This window comes from Lactuca saligna, chromosome 5 (assembly GCF_052625555.1).
Source record: "Lactuca saligna cultivar CGN05327 chromosome 5, ASM5262555v1, whole genome shotgun sequence".
NCBI classification, from domain to species: domain Eukaryota; kingdom Viridiplantae; phylum Streptophyta; class Magnoliopsida; order Asterales; family Asteraceae; genus Lactuca; species Lactuca saligna.
The window spans coordinates 161,104,662-161,124,636 of NC_136421.1; the positions used below are offsets into that span (position 1 = coordinate 161,104,662).

Below are 19,975 nucleotides of genomic sequence, written 5' to 3' on the forward strand. Positions count from 1 at the left end.
GCGCATATTTTCATCGAGAATTACATCACAAGCCTTGTGTTTAAGTTTCTCATTTTCATCTTCTTCCTCTTCTTCATCTTCTATCACTTTCTCCTTTCCTCTTGAACCCGAAGCTACATTACCCTTCGGTTAAGATTTAGATCCCTTTAACTTCTCCGGTTCGCCAGATTTCTTGGGTTCTTTTATAGACGGAGGTTTCTAAGATTCTCCCCCTTGTTTCGAAAGTGAGGTAAACTCCGAAACACCCTCAAGTCGATTTAACATTGCGAATGCGGACCAGAGTTTATCTGTCAGATGCTTCCTAACAGTGATAGGGATCAATGGATCACACACCTCAACGATATTAGACAACAATGAGTTCACATCTGAAACACAACTTTTTACAACAACTCTCTCAGATAAGAGCTCATTAAGCTTCATCTCAGCAGTATCAAGCTTTATATTTAACACCTTCACTTTTTATGTCTTGCATGCGAGAGCATCCATTATTTTACTTTGAACATCCAAGTCATCTTGAAGCTTTACAATTTTGGATGTGATGGAGGCGTTGAGCTCAGAATTGTCAGATTTTTTACCAATGCAAACCTTCTTGAGAGCCTCCTTCTCTATTCAAAGAGAATTACTCAAACTTGATATAGCTTCATTGGCTTTCACAGTATTGGCGTTAAAAGAGCTCTAAAAGGTGCTCATGAAGGAATGATCATTTTAAATTAGTTTATTGACTTGTTTGGTTGATTCTTTGCATGTCTTAGCCAAATTCTCCACAATTTTATTTTCTTTCTCCAGATTCGCAGCATGTTCCTTTAAAGTTCTTTTTATTAAGGCCTTAATTGCTTCCTGAGAATAAGCATTGCTTGAAGAAGCATTGGAAGATTGAATAAACAAATCCAACTTCTCAGTGATGACCTTGAACTGCTTTTGAGTGATTGGTGCATCATCATCACTTTCCTCGAGAACATGGAAAGGAGTGAAGGTAAAATCAGATGGGTTTTGAGCATTCTAACACCCCTAAGTGTACCTGAAACCCTAGAAAAACCTTGGATCTATGTTTGTCTAAAATACATGAAAAATATGATTTCCAAGGTTTATAATCCTATCTAGCATACATGGGGAAGTTTTAATCTAAAAGATGGATAGAATTACATACCTTGTAGTTGATTTTGATTCCTTGAAAACCTTGAGAGCCTAGCACCCCAAGTGTGATGCCTCATATGCTTCATACAAAACCCAATGCTTTGGAATGACTTTGAGAGAATGCAAAGAATTATAAAAATCAGCCTAGCCCTCTTGTAACTTCATGTAGCCAATTTTGGTGACTATCATGTTCCTTATATAGTGTGTCACATCTAGGGTTACACCATGTAAACCCTAATGTGACATGACTCTTCATTTCCAAAGCCCAGGGGTTTGTAACTCCTATGGAGCATCATATGGGTGTAACCCAACTTGATAATCCATGGAGACTTTTAGCCCACTATACAAGTTATGAATGATTTACATAATCAACCGATATATTTAACTAGTTATCTTTTGATCACTTAATTAATTCCAAATTAATTCTTGATTGATACTAATTAAATAATACTTATTAATATATTAGAACTTATAATATCTTAATAAACCACAAGTGTTCTTTATCTCATTTAGTCTATCCAAATGCACGATGCCATGAACCCCAAATGGACCATGTCGGTTCGGGTCAAGTACATACCTAATATAGTTATGGACTTATACACATAGCCTCCCACTTGGATAAGTCTAATAAGTATATCAACAAGTATGACTTCACGAACCGATCATCAATCGTAGCTCTTTCAAGGTCTCTTGGAACAATGAAGATGATGATACACCATTTAAGATAAGTGATCATATAATCCTCTATTCTTAATATCAGCCGAACAAATACATGGAACAATGTCTTTCTTATTTTCTAGCAGTTTGTTTCCCGATTTCCGATTTGTTTGACATAGAACTAAATTGAACACATCAATTCAGCTCTGACCGGGCCCGGTACATAGGTCAAAACAAAATCATCGAGGGGCCTAGATATCGCTTCTAATCCAGGAAGGAACAAATAAACTTCAACTCATATGTTTACTCTAATACTTGTTGAATCACACACAAAAGTACGTTTTATAACATCGAGTTACCAATGCGGTTTCGTAAAATCAATACATAACCAACTCATAGGCAACAAGTCATATCTCTAGGTTTGAAGACTTATATGATATTACCATCTCACGATCACTCTAGATAAATTCCATGAAGTGATACCTGTGAGCTTGGGTTGAGTCCACTGCTTAGAACTTTTGAGCACTCATGAATGTTGTAGCAATGTCTGACAACTTAGACCTATACAATCAACTCATGACAATCTTGATTCATACCTACTTCCAATATACACTACAAGAAAAATAGCCTTTAATGATGCGCAAACAATGACACTCGCTGATTCACGTTACGCATTTTTGGGCGTCCTTAAAAATAAAGTCAGACTTCCAAAATTTGAAGGATAGTGGACACGCATTTTTGCGTGCCCTTAAATTAGTGTCTCAAGAAAAAAAATTAAAAACATAGAGGGCGCTTTATCTTAAACGTGCTTCTTTTGTAGGTGTCACTTCATAATTTTAAGGAAACGCGCCTTGAGAAGATAACGGGGGAAACGAAACCCTAAAATTTTGAAAACCCGCCTTTCTTTTCTACCTTCTTTTCTTTATCTTCACAGACGAGTCTCCCTTTTTGTTTCTATTTTTCAATGGTTGTTTCCATCTTTCCCTAATCATGTCATCGCTGCAAATCACACACTGGGAGGCAGTGGAAGAAGATGATGAAGTTTGTCGTTGTCGTATGTCGCCCTCCTTCACTGTCTCTTACTATCTCTACCCTTTCTTTATTCTTCGCTTCTATGATCTCAGCCTCCTATTCAGCCCTCTAAAGCCTTACTTGTAAGTCCACACCATGCTTGTTCTTATCTTGTTATGGAAAATCAAGAAACATTCAAAAAAACTTAGGGTTTCGCTGTGAGGCATCATTTCTTCTTATCAGTATCGGATTTCTTCTTGCCTGAAGGGGTAGATTGACGAGACCTATGAGAATTCTGAGATCGATCATTGCTCCCTGTGTGACTGTGTGAGGATACAGAGATTAATGGTTGCGACAGGGTTTAGCAAACCTCCTTATTTCTTCTCTACCAGGTATAATAAATTTTGGGTCAAGTCTCTAGCTCCGCATTCTCTCTACCTCTGTATTCTCTCTCTCTCTTTGGAAAACCCTAATCACCCTTCTGGTTTTCTGAACCAGGAAAAAGCATGGTTTGTGTATTTGTAAACCCGATATAGAGATTTTTGGGTCCGATTTTTAGGGATTACCATAAATCCCCCTAAATCCAACCATTACACTTGTTCATTCATTCCCCATAAATCCCTTCATCTTGATTACAATCTACAAACCCCCTAAATCACCCAGTTAGAGTATCTACCATGGATGCTCTACGCCGACCTAATCTTGATCTTAGTAATTCTTCGCCCCTTTCATCAATTTACACCAAAACCCCTCAAACACCACCCCGTTCAACTTTTCCCTATAAGTACCGATTATCTTCTTCTAGTTTCAATGGTTACCATAGCAAGTGTAAAGTACCAACACCACCTCAAGCTTTACCTAAGGCAAATTTGAACGAATCAGTTGAATCTAATAAGAAATTGACTGATTCAATCGCTAAAGGTTTGATCAGGCTCGCTGTTGCAGTCTCTGTTTGTTTAGATTCGCCAGCTCTTGCCGATTCCTTGACAATAGCATTCCTAGCTTCTCGTACTCATGAGGTAGGTGTTTAGTTCTATCATCTTTTTTAGTATTTTGTTTGGGTTGTGCAGATAAGGTGTTCGATCTATTAGTTATATGGGTTTGGTAAATTTTGATTTCGTCCAGGTGAATGCTGTGCAGCGAACTCTGGTAGAGACTTGGGGTTTGATCAGAGAGACTTTTTTTGATCCAAATTTTAATCATCAAGGTATGATTCATTTATGTTGTTTTATGTCATTTAGTGTCAATAAGTTTAACGTAATTTTATGTGTTTTCTTTAGACTGGGACTCGAAATTCCAAAAAACAATGGTGGAAATGCTTCCACTTAGAACAAATGATGCCGCATGCACCAAGATTAAAGGAATGCCTTCTACTCTTGGATATCGCTTCACTCACATTATCAGTCCAAAGGTGCAACTTTTCCCATTACTTTTACAAAAATTGTCCCTCTGGTTTCTGAAAGAGTTTTTAGTTTTGGACTAAAATTCAGAAACAACAGGGACCATTTTTGTAACTTATTCTTACTCCTAGATTCCAAAAGCCGAAACTTACTCTATTTTCTTTTCGGCAATGATTTGTACAGGAATAGCAAAGTTTTAGAATTGGAAGTGATGGAAACGTGCAAGGAGTTGGACTATTTGTGAATACTGAACCAGAAACTGGTCATCTGGTTTGTGATGCTGAGACTTGAACCTGAGACCTTAGTTTTGGATTCTTATTTATTTTTTATTTTTAAAATTTTAAAATTTTTTGTTTCAAGTTTTATTGTCCTGTGTTGAGGGTAGCCCAGCTGCTTGAGCTGGAATACATGTAGGAAATAAGTTGATTGAAATAAATGAAGAGATAGTTAAAGGGATTAGTGGTGAAGCTGATGCACAAAAGCTCAAAGGTCATGTTGGGACAAGTGTTATAGTCAAATTGCACAATGTAAGTTTTGTAGGAAGGAATGGAATGGTTGATTCCTTTCCAAAGGATTTTATAGAAATTTGTGCATGTTCACATTTCTAATCTACAGGGAAAAAAGTTGGCGATTGACTCTATTTTTAGAGATGTGAAACTACCCCGGGAATTCATCAGACTTTCTCCTATATCAAGTGTCATCATTCCTCATAGAACACCAAATGGTCATGTATCCAAAACCGGATATGTAAAGCTATTAGCCTTCTCCCATGTGCTTATTAATTCTCTAAATCTTAGTCTTACTTTATAACTTCATATCTTAAATTCATTTAACAACAAGCTTTTGTAAACAGACTGCTTCTACAGATATGATACACGCCATTCGTGAATTGGAAAATCAGGGTGTTGAATCTTAGATTTTGGATCTCCGAAAAAATCCAGTAAGTAGCCTAAAGTTGAATTTAGTAAACTTTTGTTTGACGATTTACTAGTATTTACATATATATATATATATATATATATATATATATATATATATATATATATATATATATATATATATAGGGTGGTTTGGTGAAGGCTGGACTTGATGTTGCTCAAATATGGCTGGATGGAGATGAGACTCTAGTGAACACAATAGATCAAGATGGGAACATGCTTCCTATTAACATGATCAATATCCATGCTCTTACTCGTGATCTTCTAGTTGTTCTTGTAAGTTTTTTTTTTGACATGAAAATCTATATATTCACCTTCAGTTACATCTTTTGCTAGTGCTAACATGGCAATGAGACAACAGCCACATCAGAAGAAGTATAAGCTGAGAACTGGCTGTGTTAATGTATCCCATTCTCATAAACCTGGTAACAGGGAGCACACAAAGGCTACAGCTCAAGAAACATGTGACAGTTGGTGAAAAGGTGTTGTTTTATCCCCCCATCCCCCCCCCCCCCCCCCCCCCCCCCGCCTTTTTTTTTTTTTTTGATATTTTACATTTGTATAAACCTAATATGGTTTTTATTTATGAAATAAATTCATTTGTGTAGGGGAAAAGAGGTGTATAAGAGTGGAGATTTATCAAAAGCTAAAGTATGTTATTCAAAGGGTATTAGGTCAATACAACATACAAAGACACCTGACGTTTGTATACAACCTCTTATTTTCTGTTATAGCAATCGTGCAACTATACGTATGGCTCTTAGAAGAATGAGGGAAAATGTCTAAACAATTGTAGAATGGCTGTTGTATTAGATCCCAATTTCATGAAGGTCAATAAGCTCCTATTCAGAGAAACTACCTAATATGAAAGGAGAGGCTCTTCTCATGGTATGTGAATGTGATTCATAATCTTTGTTAGTTTAATAATTGAAATTGATTGATTTACCCCTACTGATTACACATCTGAGGAAGCATAAAAAGGTGGTTCAACTATGCGAGAAAACCCTAGATACATCGGGTACTAAAACTTCTACCAATTTTTTAACTACTTTCCCTTTACTTTTGAGGTTTAACCTCTTAATATTATATGATATTTATAAATCAGGGAGGGGAACTTCAGTGGTGAAGATATTGTTAGGGTTACCACCATGAACAAGCATGGGAAGCATGATTTGGATACTCCAGTCGTAGTTAACCCAAGAAATGATCCTCCATTTATTGATGTCCTTGAGTTCATCATGTTGGAGAATGTGACAGAAGATGACATTCACTTTCCAGGTCATACTCACTTTCCAGGTATATTACAGTTTACAAGAAATAACAATGTACTTTTATGTATTTGCTTATTGTGAAAACATTTTACTTTTATTTCTTTCTATTACAGTTTACAACACTGCACTTTTCATTTATGATCTTATAAGATTTGTTGTAAGTCCTTTAATCCCAAGCCACTAGACATCAGGACATTTATTGGCTTTTGTACACAATCATCTAACTAAATGTTCCTTTTAAACTGGGATAGTGCAGGCCTATGCTTGAGATCACATTTTCAACAATAGACATACCAAAGATCGTAAGTCAGGTATTAAAAATTCCACCTTTTGCCCTTGGCTTGACGCATATGTACTATTTAGCTTATTATTTTCATTTACACTTGCAAGAAATTAGAAGCGAGGAGCTAAATAATGATGTTTCATAGGTGCTCCCTAGTTATAAACATGTATGAATATGATTTACACTTCCAGTTCACATTGTATCCAATTATGGAGATGATATGTGGCCCAATAGTAGTAGCTCATATTGCAGGAGTAAGCAATTTTTCTTTAATTTAGTTTTTCTTTTACCATTTGTTTAATTTAATTATTCATTTTTGATGTAATTATTTATTTTGCGTGAGAGAATTTTTTTTTTTATATATGAATCTTGAAAAATGGGATGTTTGGTTGTTAAGTGAGGTCTTGAATATGTCTGGCGTAGGTTGTGTCTATTCCACTACTCATGAGTTATCCATTCATAGCCATGTTGACTGGATTTTCTCTCTTGTTGACTTTAAATTGTGCATCCATTATAAAGAATGTTTTATATGTAAGTTTTTCAGGGACTAAATTTTTCTACTTCATTAATTGCATGCTACTATTAGTTTTTTACTTAATATATGATAATATTTGCACATATTTATGCAAAATGCAAGAAATGTTATAATTATTTTTATCATGATAATTTGGTTTCTTGTTATCAACAGGTATCCATCATAACGGGGACATTCATGCTGCAAAATAAAGTTGTGGTAATCTTCGCCTCCTCAGTTCTATAGCTTTTTTAGGGTTAGATTCATAAAGTAACAATGCACTTTCATTGATCTATTTATTTATTACAAGTTTATAACATCCTAATTTCATTTTTTCTTATTAGAACATTGTACTTTGAAAAATCTACCCAATTATCTTATTGTATAGCTTGAGTGCATCTATGGCTTAATCTTAATAATAATTCAGTTTTATATTATCTTATTGTTAAGTTTGTTTACTAAGCTTAAGAAGAGTAAACATGGTATCCTTATCTCAGTTGGAGTCAAACCATAAGCTTCCGGGGCCAATTCAATTGCTGAGACATTTTTAGAAGTCAAACACCTTCTTCTTGTGTATAAGTTCAATAGCAAATTTAGTACTTTCTTGTGTATAAGTTCTCTTAGAAGAAAAACATATTTTTGATCCCTTTGATATCCATGTGTCTACAATTGGAATGATTATTTGTATGACATTAACTATTGTGCAATGTATTCTATTTTTTGTATATGGTATTTTATTTTCTATTATGAGACATGAAATGGAAATTTAATTTGAAAATTAGTAAATCTATCAATAATTTTTTTTAAACAGTGAAAATTATGATACACAAAAATGTGTGTCATCTGCATTTATGACATGGTCTTTCTTTACAGGGGCTTTCTTGATACTCATTGCATGTCATTAACATGCGCGTCGTAAGGTTACGATACACAAATGTGTGTCGTCTTCCTTTATGACATGGCCTTTCTTGATACGCATTGCATGTCGTAAACGTGCGTCGTAATTGCGCGTCGTAAATGCGCGTTGTCTATAGACGACGTGTAAAAGCGCGTCTCTCTTTATGATAGGGCCTTCCTTGACGCGCATTTGCGCGTTGTCTGAGCCCTTTACGACGTGCAATGAGTGTCGTAAAAGGCTGTTTTTCTAGTAGTGGTATGACCGACTGTGGAGAATTCGAATAATATGATATACCAAACATAATTATTTTGGAAGTCAAAACATGCAAAAGAAATATAGTAAATGATTGACAAAAGATAGCAACACTTTACTCATAAATATATACAACATTATTCGTCATCAAATGTCAATTAAACTTTACAAATTTCAAAATTATCTAACTACTAAAACTAATATCATCCTTCAACCCTATTCTCCGAGCATGCTAGAGATGCTTAACCCGATTCAGTCCTTTCGTGAGGGGATCTGTTGGGTTCTCATCCGATGATGCCCTCTTTTCCACCAGGAGTGCTTCTTCTATTCGATGTCTGATGAAATGGTATTTTCTATCGATGTGTCTGGATCGCTCGTGATCCCTTGGTTCCTTGGCTAAGGAAACTGCACTTTCACTATCACATAAAATTTCCATTGGCTCCTTTATATCTGGTATAACTCCAAGGTCTCCAATGATGTTCTTCAGCCATATCACCTCCTTTGCTGCCTCACTTGCGACTATATACTCTGATTCGCAAGTTGAAGCAACCACTGTCTCCTGCTTGGAACTCTTCCATGTAACTGCTCCTCCGTTTAAGTTAAAGACTTAGCCTGACTGAGAGCGGAAATTATCCCTATCAGTCTGAAAGCTATTATCAATATACCCTATAACTCTCAAGTCATCACTCCCAGCAAGGGTAAGGACCTAATCCTTAGTCCTCCGTAGATACTTGAGGATATTGTTTACCACAATCCAGTGAGCCTTGCTAGGGTTTCCCTGATATCTTCTAACCATGATCAAGGCAAAGGCTACATCAGGACGAGTACAAGTCATAGCATACATGATCGAGCCTACTGCCGAAGCATAATGTACTCGACTCATTTCTACTATCTCAGCCTTAGTACTAGGGCTTCAGAGTTTTACTTAGTCTGGCGTTACAATGGATGGGTAACTCTCCTTTCTTAGAGTCCTGCATGCTGAACCTCTTCAACACCTTATCCAATTAGGTACTGCGACTAAGTCCAATTAGTCTTTTACTCCGGTCTCTCAGAATCCTTATCCCTAGAATATAGGCAAGTTCTCATAGGTCTTTCATTGAGAAACACTTCCCACGCCAAGACTTCACTTCCTGCAGGGTTGGGATGTCCTTTCTTATGAGCACTATATTATCCACATGTAGTACCAAAAAGCCGACTATACTCCCACTAGCCTTGACATAGACACAAGATTCATCTTTACTCCTCGAAAAGCCAAATCTTTGACTTTCTCATTGAAGCAAAGATTCCATCCGTGAGGTGCTTCCATAAATGGATTTTCTCGAGCTTACACACTCTATTAGGGTACTCTGTACTAACAAAACCCTCTGGCAGACCCATGTAAACATCTTCAGCCAAACTTCCATTAAGGAAGGCGGTTTTGACATCCATTTTCCATATTTCATAATCATGAAATGCAACGATGGCTAATAGGACCATAATGGATTTAATATTTGCAACTTGTGAAAAGGTCTCATCATAATCAACTCCTGGAGTTTGAGAAAATCCCTTTGCAACCAGTCGCACCTTATATGTGTGTACATTACCATCCGTGTTGGTCTTCTTCTTCAAGATCCATTTGCACCCAACTGTGTTACGACCTGGTACACTATCAACCTTATATGTGTGTACATTACCATCCATGCTAGTCTCGCTGTTCATTGCCTCTTTCCATTTGGCAGACTCGGGGCATGCCATGACTTCCACGTAACTGTTAGGTTCATCCAGACTTTCCAATGTCTCATCACTGATAAGTGCTTACCTTCCACAGTAATATGGAAACCATAATAATGCTCAGGTGCATTCCTAACCCTTTTGGAACGCCCTAGAGGTACAAAATTGTCAATTGGCTCAACAAGAGTTTCCTCCTCAGGTTGAGTGCTAGGGTTTGAAGTTCCTTCACCACTTAACGCTTGAATTTCTTCAAGGTCAATTTGCCTCCCACCGTTTCCTTGGCTTATGAACTATCTCTCTCTCTCTCTCTCTCTCTCTCTCTCTTTCTCTCTTCTCTCTCTCTCTCTCTCTCTCTCTCTCTCTCTCTCTCTCTCTCCCTCTCTCTCTCTCATGACACCTATCCTTGCTACAAAGACCACATTGTCACTAGGTCTATAGAAGAGGTAACCAAAGGATTTCTATCGGTAATCGATGAGAATACACCTCTCACCTCGAGGTTCAAGCTTAACATGAGTCTCGCATCTCACGAAAGCCTTGCAACCCCAAATCTTGATGTGGTCTAGTTTAGGAACTGTACCAGTCCAAATCTCATGAGGAGTTGTGGCAACATTCTTTGTAGGGACCAAATTGAGAATATTGGCGGTAGGCTCTAAGGCATACCCCCAAAACGAGATTGGTAGCGAAGCTCGACTCATCATGGAACAAATCATATCCAACAATGTTCGATTACGCCTCTCAGCCACACCATTCAATTGTGGGGTAATGGGAGGTGTCAATTATGAGATAATCCCACATTCCTTAAGATAGCCGAGGAACTCTGTACTAAGATACTCACCACCACGATCGGATCGAAGCATCTTAATGTTCCTGTCCAAATGATTTTCGACTTCCTGTTTAAACCCTTTAAACCTTTCAAAAGTCTCTGACTTATGCTTGATTAAATAGACATATCCATATCTACTATAATCATCAGTAAAAGTCAAATAATAACAATTAGCATCCCTTATGGTGGATTCGAAGGGTCCACATACATCCGTGTGCACTAGATCCAACAAACCTTCACCCCTAGCACAAAAACCAGTGAAGGGTCACTTTTTCATTTTTCCAAGTAAGCATGATTCACAACTATCATCTGAATTTAGGTCAAATAAGTCCAAGACTCCATCCTTTTGGAGTTGGCCTATGTGTTTCTTTCTCACATGTCAAAGACGACAATGCCATAATGATGCTTTATCCAAGTTATTATTACTCGGAGAATCAATACACATCACATTATTTCCTAGATTATCTACAACAGATACAACTTGATACACACCATCGCAAGGTAATGCTTTAAAATAAAGAACATTCTCCACATTCTCACTTCTTCTTAGTCTCTGCAAATCAGAACAGATATGAATACCATAACCTGTATCAAGGACCAAAAGTTATAATAGGGTGAGTTATTAGATAGAATAGTGTAAGTACCTGCATGGTTGGATTTTACTTTCCCATATTTCACATCTTACTGGTACTTTGGGAAGTTCCGCTTCCAATGCGACCTTTCATGGCAATAGAAGCATTCAGCCTTCTTTAAGTCAGAAGAAGGAGTGAGGAAACCTTTCATGGTTCTATTTGAAGAAGAGCCATCAAGGGTCCTAGCCTTGGTACCCTTCGAAGAGTTCTTTCTCTTCTTCCTTCTACCTTTCCCGATTGCCAAGACAGGGGCAGATTTTGGAGTAGGAGTAGGAGTGTTAACAACCAACTTACCTTGAAGACCTGTTTCTGCAGTCTTTAGGAGTCCTTGAAGTTTGCTGAGTGTGATTTCTTCTTATTCATGTGATATGTCATGCGAAATTGATCATAACACGAGGGTAAGGAGTGAAAAATGATATCTATTGCAACCTCCTCAAGGAAGTTGTAACAACCCGAAGTTGTTCATCGCCAAAACCCGTTCTACCCGAAAAATTCTCCGTTATCAAATTCGTTCCGTTTTCACTTTGGGTTAAATTGTTTAAAAATTTTATGTTTATTATAATTTAATGAGTGTCCAAACCCCTTTTGGAATTCATGAAATTAACCCAAAAGTGTTTATTTCAAAAAGTTAAAAACGTTCCCACCGGGTTACGGTAACTTAATCGGGTGCGACCTAAAGCCCCGTTTAATGTCGGTATCGGGTAGAATTCCACCGTGTCCAAGTTTTAGGACCTATATAAACGTGTTTAAGCACCCATTTGAAGATTTTTCTTCCTCTCTCTACTCTCTCTCTAACCTCTCTCCTAAATCCAAAGTTTAAGGGTCCAAAACTCAATTTTAAGGCCTTAAATCCCTAAGGTACCTTCCTAACCTTAATGTATAGCATCTTTGACCTTCAAATTCGAGATTTAATCATGATTTAAGGCCTTGTATATGATTTTACGGCCCTGGAAGGAGCTTAGGTTGTAAACTCATAATAAGTGGGTTTTTATGCCTTTAAACCCCTCCTAAACAATTTTGGGACTTAGATATGGCTTAATGACTTCATGGAATGGACTTATAACATTTAAAACATGGATTTTGAGACATTTGAAGGAGTTTACATCCAAGGCACATGCTTGGGCCGTAAACTCATATATATGGGGTTTTTATGACCTTAAACCCTTCCAAAACCTCAACAAGACATGGATATGACTTCTAGAATAATTGCTTTAGCCTTGGAACACTTTTAACATAAATTTTGGGGGATTTATATGAGTTTACAGCCAAGGCATGTGCTTGGGCCGTAAACTCCCCAAACATGGGTGTAAACTCACTTCTAAGGTGTTAGAAAGCCATCCAACACCACCAAAATCCTTGGAATAAATCATAGAACCAACCAAAAATAGTTTAAGGACCATAAACACAACAAATCTCATCATTTGAGAGTTTATGACCAGAGCATGTGTCCCATGGCCGTAAACTCCAAAAAGTGTGTCATAATGTGTCCCAAATTCATTTCAAGGCTTTAAGGAAATTTTAGAAATACATACAAACAAGTTTTTGGCTTTAAAACATAATGAATCCCTCTCTAGGAGAGTTTACGGCCATGAGGGGGGTCTCATGGGCCGTAAACTCCAAAAACCCCTTCAAATCATCAAGTAAATGCATGTAAGGCTTAGGAATAAATCTAGCAATCACATGTGATTAGTTTGGAATCCAAAAACACGACTTTTCATGGGTTTATAAGAGTTTACGGCCATGAGACCATGCTAGGCTGTAAACTCCCTAAAATGTGTCATTTTGGTGTTTAAAATTTATTTCAAACCCTTGAACCAAACCTAGAAATTGTCCCCTAAGTGTTTGAAGTCCAAATTGCATCATAAACCACTCACCATGAGTTTACGGCTGTAAACTCATGGGGAATGGGTGTTTAGGCCGTAAACACTATTTAGAAGTTTACTCTTGGGGAGTAAACTCATTTCCTAAGTCCCTCGCATCATTACATGTCCTTAAACGCCACCCGGGTCCCTCCAAACACTTGTATCGAAGTGCTTTCGCGACTAGAAGTAATTGTCCTTATCAAATAATCAATCTAAGTCCTAATTAGATACAAATGTGTATCTTTACATTATATTTAGGAACCTCGTGCTTTTGCAATCCCCGGACCAACGTTTAGCAGCCGAAATCGTCACATTCTCGTTCGATGAGTTCATACCCCTACGCCATTTTCCATGTTTTTCAATGTTTTCAGGGCGGGGAATACAAGCAAACTATAACTATTTTCAAATCATAACATTGATGTGTTTCAGATAATATCTGATAACTTATAAACTCTTTTACTCCTTATGTATTATGATGAGCATAAGGAATGATTTATCAATTACAACTAAATGTATTTTAGTTTAGAAAATAACCAAACTAATCAAATTTTTATGGGAATAATTTGGGGTTCTTTATTGTTCGTTTTATCATGTACTAATATCTATATAAAGTTATTAGATAAACTATATCTGATTCAGTTTATCTCCGTATCATTTGAATGTATTGTCAGATAGTTTCATTGTATGTATCTATATTCGCTGTATTACATTTCATAATCTTCTGTATGTTGATATCGTATGAGAACCCTGTGAATATTTTAGTAGTAGTTTGTGAGATAGTCACTACCCTTTATGGATCATCAGTAAATCCTCCCCAGAAGTGTAACCAGAGTCTCCTGGAGGGACAGCGAGGAATTTGTGAATAGATGTATTCGGGACTGAGAATCCCACACCTTAACTGCTAGCTACAGTTAGGCGGGTACGCCTGGGGTGACAAATTTCTGGATATCATTCGACGTCTGACTAGCGTCAAGGAGGTCTCGTTGTCGTATTAGCATGGTTACCCGACTCACAACGTGTATTAATATTAGTTTATTCACAGTTTGGGTTTTAGAATCTATATCTCGTTCGGGATAGTGATCCCATGGTATTATCAAACTATTTTGTATCTAGTCCGGGATAGTGATCCCATGGTTTTCAAATATATTTCTTAGTATATCAAACTATCTTGTAATTAGTTCAGGATAGTAATCCCATGGTTTTGAATCTGTAACTATTACGGGATAGTAATCCCATGGTTTACACCTATATCTTGTCCGAGATAGTGATCCCATGGTTTTTAATCTATATGTATTACGGGATAGTAATCCCATGATTTCAATCTATATCAAGTACGAGATGATAATCGCATGGTCTAAATCTATATTTTGTCTGGGATAGTAATCCCATGGTTCCCAATCTATATTTTCATATATATCAAATTATCTTGTGTCTAGTCCGGGATGGTAGTCTCATGATCTTAAATCTGTATCTTTATATGTGTCAAACTATCTTATATCTCTTTCGGGATATTGATCCCAAGATTTTCAATATATAGTTTTGTGTATTAAACTATACTTTGTGATATTACAACTGGTCTTACAATTAGGAAAATATGGGATTTTCCTGGGGTAAAATACAACACGTAATCGAATTGGTAACAAATGATAACTAAAATAACTTTACATAAGAAAATATGGGATTTTCTTGGATAACAAACCGTTTCGGAAAACTAAAGGAAACTGATACATTTTCATAAAACAAAACCGCTTATGAACTCACCAACTTTATGCTGATTTTCAAACCGCTTGTATTCTCAGGTCCAAGTTAGACAGGTGCCCGGTGATCTCTTTTGGTGAAGACGGAGTGCTCAGAAGACTCGTCTCAACTTTTGTTAATATGTTGCATATGTATATCTTGTATAACTTTACTGTTGAAACAAATGTAAACTTTCATATATATGTAATGTAATGGTTGTTTACTGTGATTACTATGTACATTGGATTTGATACACAACGTGGAGTCCACCCCGGAAATGTTTCCACCTTTGATTTTTAGGGTGTGACAGAAGTTCACATTAAGCTTTAGTAAACGGTCCACATACCTTTGTATTTTTGGCATGTGGCCCATGATGGAATCTCCGTCCTTCATCCTAGTTGTTATCATGGAGGAGATTATTTCATACCGCTCCTGAGGAGCAATCTGATGGTATCTTTCCATCATATCTTGGTGCATCTCAAAAGGGTAGTAGTCCTCATAGGACTTCTGGAGTTCAACTGTCATGGTAGCCATCATGATACAAGCCACTTTGGTGGCATATCTTTCATGAGTTCGAAAGTCAGCGATCTCTTTGGGAGTAGCAGTGGACTCATCGATCTCCTTTAGCTCCTTATCGAGGACATATTCCTTGTCCTCATAACGAGTCACCATCCAGATGTTCCAGATTTAATCCATAAAGTTGTACCATCAAAGATGATCCTCCCACATAGGTTCATGAAGGAACAGAAGCTAGTAGGGTTCGAGCCAGAAGCGGTGTTGTTGGAAGACATCTGAAAAGAAGAGAATTGGTTTAGTTTAGATATAAAGTTAGTCCTTAATAAAACACCCAAATGTAATATTAAGGCTAGGATCCAATCACAATATATCATAACTTAGAAGAGGTATGCTGTAATCTAAGCTATAACATATTTGAACGGTACGTGAATGACGACTTACCAATTTCCACCAAAAACCGAATCATTAAATTATTAGGGTTTAATTGGTTCTTAGAAATTCCTAGATTCTTTTGAGATTCAATGCACTTTTCAAAGGCATGTTTAAATATCGAGTGTGCCCTCCAAGTTTTGTGATTGAGATACGGAGGACCACAAAATGAGGTGTGAAGTAACCATGCAAATCACTTGGTACCCTGACAGTTCATCACTCAATCGATGTGCCGGTTAACCACACATGCTCCACCGATATTAGGATAAAGATTAAGTCACCCTTTATTGACCTTGTTAAGTCCAAGTTAGTGTGCCGGTTAAGCATTAACGCTCCACCAACGACTTAAACAAGGTGTAAAGTGTAATTTCATGGATTAGCACCATATTCACATTTTCCTAAAGTAACTAAGATTGGTGATTTAATTAAACATTTAGTTACTTTATATATGCATCATACTTTTAATGAGAATTTATAAGTCCTTGTCCTACCCATTTGGCTAACGACCCTCCACCGATCAAGGAAGCGGTGGGTGAGACTGGAAACCCATTAAGATGTCATTTTAGAGGCAACAACCTTATACCCCCCCTTATAGACCAGCTTCGTGAATGAGGCCTACAAATGGTAAGACAACTTTCTCTTATACATACATACATACATATATATATATATATATGTATATATATATATATATATATATATATATATATATATATATATATAGACACACACACACACACACACACACACATATATATATATATATATATATATATATATTAACTTATAAAATTATAAAGTATAAGGGTTGATTTTTAACTTCTAAAAAATATAGGGGTTGGAACTAAAGTTTGTCAAGTGACTTTACATGTTCCAAAACTTCAGGGCAAGTTTTGTAACTTTACAAAAGCTTTCAAATTCATAACTTATGAGTTATTAAAATGAAGACTCTTCATTTTGTAACTGTTGAAATAAAAATCTCTTAGATCGATTAGATCTTTGAAACAGGTATATAAAGAATGTAAAGCAATGTAAAGCAATACTCACGAATGGATTTGAATGTGCCGAATGATTAGAACTTTCAATCCTCAGCAGAGCTCGATGAAGAACTTCCGCTGTAGAGGATTCTAGGGTTACAAAAAGATATCTTCTACAATTACACCGTAAAAACCCTGATCTATCAGTTCCGTAAAAGATGCATGCAAACATCTATAAATACACAAACCCTAGAAAATAAGATACGGATGGACAGGCCCATACCGCATAAAAGATGGGCTACGAAGCGAGCCCAAGACGTAACACCAAGAACCCAACAATCTCCCCCTTTGCGTCAATTGGGGCGAGACTTCACTCCAGCTTGCTTGCCCCCGCAACACTGGCTTTCTTGATTGTCTTGAACAGGCAGGGGATGATGGCAAGAAGTGTTTGACGGAAGTGAATGTACCAGTTTATCATATCATTGAAGTACTTTTTATCACTATCCGTGTTCTGCTTGCAACGATTGATTATACCCGGAACATGCTCCAGACAAGTAATGGTGCAGAGGTGTTTGTCAGCCAAAGCAAACAGGCATTTCAGGCCTTCTGCTCTAGTGAACATGACTGAGTTCTGTGTCGGGTCAATCTTTCCCATCTTCATTCGGTTTATATCGCTAGCAGAACCGATTAGAGTGATGATGGGCTTCTTCCTCAGGATATTAGCAACCTCTTGATCAAGCTTAGCCACCTCCAAAATATAGCAAACTAACATTCTCTTGAAATGGTCTATGATCGGACCATATTCAGCTTCATTGACAAGAAGAATGTTGTGCAGAACGATCCAATCGTGAGGGTTGAGGTTGGGAAGATTAGCCAGAGAGATGGAATGCTTAGATTTTTCACATCCCCTCAAGACCTTGAATCTGACATTGACAAAGTTACCTTCACGAATAGGCTTGAGTACCCGAACGTTGGTTATCTTCTATGCGCTCCAAGTTTGGTACTGAGGTTGAGCAGTCATCATGTAATAGTCTATAAGCTCCCTATCCACCTTCGGGTGAGGGTGGGGAACTTCAGCTATATGAGCGAACGCATGGAAGATGAAGGCCTTTCAGGTCAGGGGCATGTCGAACTGGGAATCGACTGAGTTGACACGGTCTAGGGAGACGACCAGTTCTAGCCACAGAGTTCAAGGGGACTCAATGGCTTCTTTGATGAGCACTTCAAGGGTCCAAGGAGGAAACAGAGTTTTCCTGCTTTCAAGGAGATCATGAGCCTCCTTCATCTTCCTCTCCTTGGCCTCGGCTTCCCTGACTATTCGAGCATTTTCATCCAGCTCTCTCTCTCTGGTCTGCTTCCTGACCAAGCTGACAATCGGCTCTTGATCATCACTTTCATCACTGTCGTCGGCAATTTGTTTGGCTTTGGCTTGAGCACTCAAACCTGATGAAGGACCAGATGTTGGTTTGGGTGCTTTCGGAGGGACAAGTGATGAAAATGGAATAGATTGAGGTATGGAACTTGGAGGGGGTTTGTGTTGAGCTGTGGACTTCTTCTTTTCTCCCACTTGTTTCAGATGGTTCTCCTGCTCAGGAATGCCTTCAATACGGCTAAGTAGGGCAAGAGCAGGAGCGAGCTTCTCTGCAAGACTTTGCCTCACCGGATAGTTGAGAATCAGATCATGGGCTTCAATGATATTAGCAAAGCTCCATGGACATCTGAAACACAACTCTTGACCACAGCTTTCTCGGACCGAAGAGAATCGATCTCCTTCTTGGCTTAGGAGAGCTGATGAGTTGCCAAGGTAAGCTCGGAAGACTTTCGGGCAAGCTCTTCCTTTGTGGTAGATTCGGCGGCAAGAGTGGCTGGGAATGAGAGAAGACGATCTGCAACCGAAGATTGAAATGATTGGTTATCTTCTTTGAGTTTTTGGCGGAAGCTGGCAAATTGATTTTTTTCTGTTTCGAAGGAATGGACCAGCTTCTCCACAACGGTGCGGATCTTCTTAGTGTTCGTCTCTGATGCCGCCTGTAAAGACTCCAGCCAGATCTGGGCGTCTTGAAATAGTTTTTCGACTTTTTCGGTCGCTACAACACTAGCCTTCGTGGATTTATCTATGGCAGCAGCAGTTGTGCTGATAGAGGCTTCATGTGCTTTGGAGAGTGACTCCACCATACTTTGAATAGCATCCTCTGAAAAGTGAGATGTTGAGGAGGAGGAAGAAGCCACAAGATTGTCAATCTTCTCGTGGAGTTCCTTGATGTGCTTTTTCGTGACCGGAGCATCATCATCATCATCACTCTGAAGTTGATAGGGACTGTAGTAGATGGAGTCAAAAACGGTATCATCCCCTGTTTCGGTTTCAACAGATGGAGTAGGAGATAAGGGTGCAGAGGGTGGTTCGGTAGTGATAGTGGTTTCGGGTGCAGATGTAGGTTCGAGTTGTGAAGTAGAAACCCACGTATCAGATACGTTGGTTAGAACCTCACGGGTGGTAGTGGTGGTGGCTTCTGTAAAAAGTGTTGGGGGAAGGGTGGTTGTTGTGGTTTGAAGAGAAGTAGTTATGGGAGGAATGGAAATAGGGTCAGATATGGAAGGAATGGAAATGAAGGAGGTTATGATGGGAATGGAAGAGGTGGGTATAAGAGAAGGGGAAGGAGGTTTAGATGAAATATGTACCTCATGATCAGGTGAGTGAGGTGGAGTTTCGCCTCTAGCTGACTCATCTGAGTCAGAGTGCTTTTCTTCCGAGTCGCTGGAGGAAGAAGTGAGAATAAGTTTTCTCTTGGGTTGGACTCTCTTCTTCTTCACTGGTGGGGAAAGATCTGCTTTTGAGGGTTTTCGCTTCTTAGGAGAAGGACCCTTTGCCCCCTTTGCTGCTTTCTTTATCTTCCCTTGCTCGGGTTTCTTTCCTCTAGCAGCAGGTTTATC

The 19,975-nt window shown here is 38.0% G+C and overlaps 1 pseudogene; it reads left to right on the top strand.

Annotated features, from left to right (window-relative positions):
• The first annotated feature begins 3,479 nt into the window (after positions 1-3,479).
• LOC145045897 (carboxyl-terminal-processing peptidase 3, chloroplastic-like) lies at positions 3,480-7,454 on the top strand (annotated as a pseudogene).
• The last annotated feature ends 12,521 nt before the right edge of the window (positions 7,455-19,975 follow it).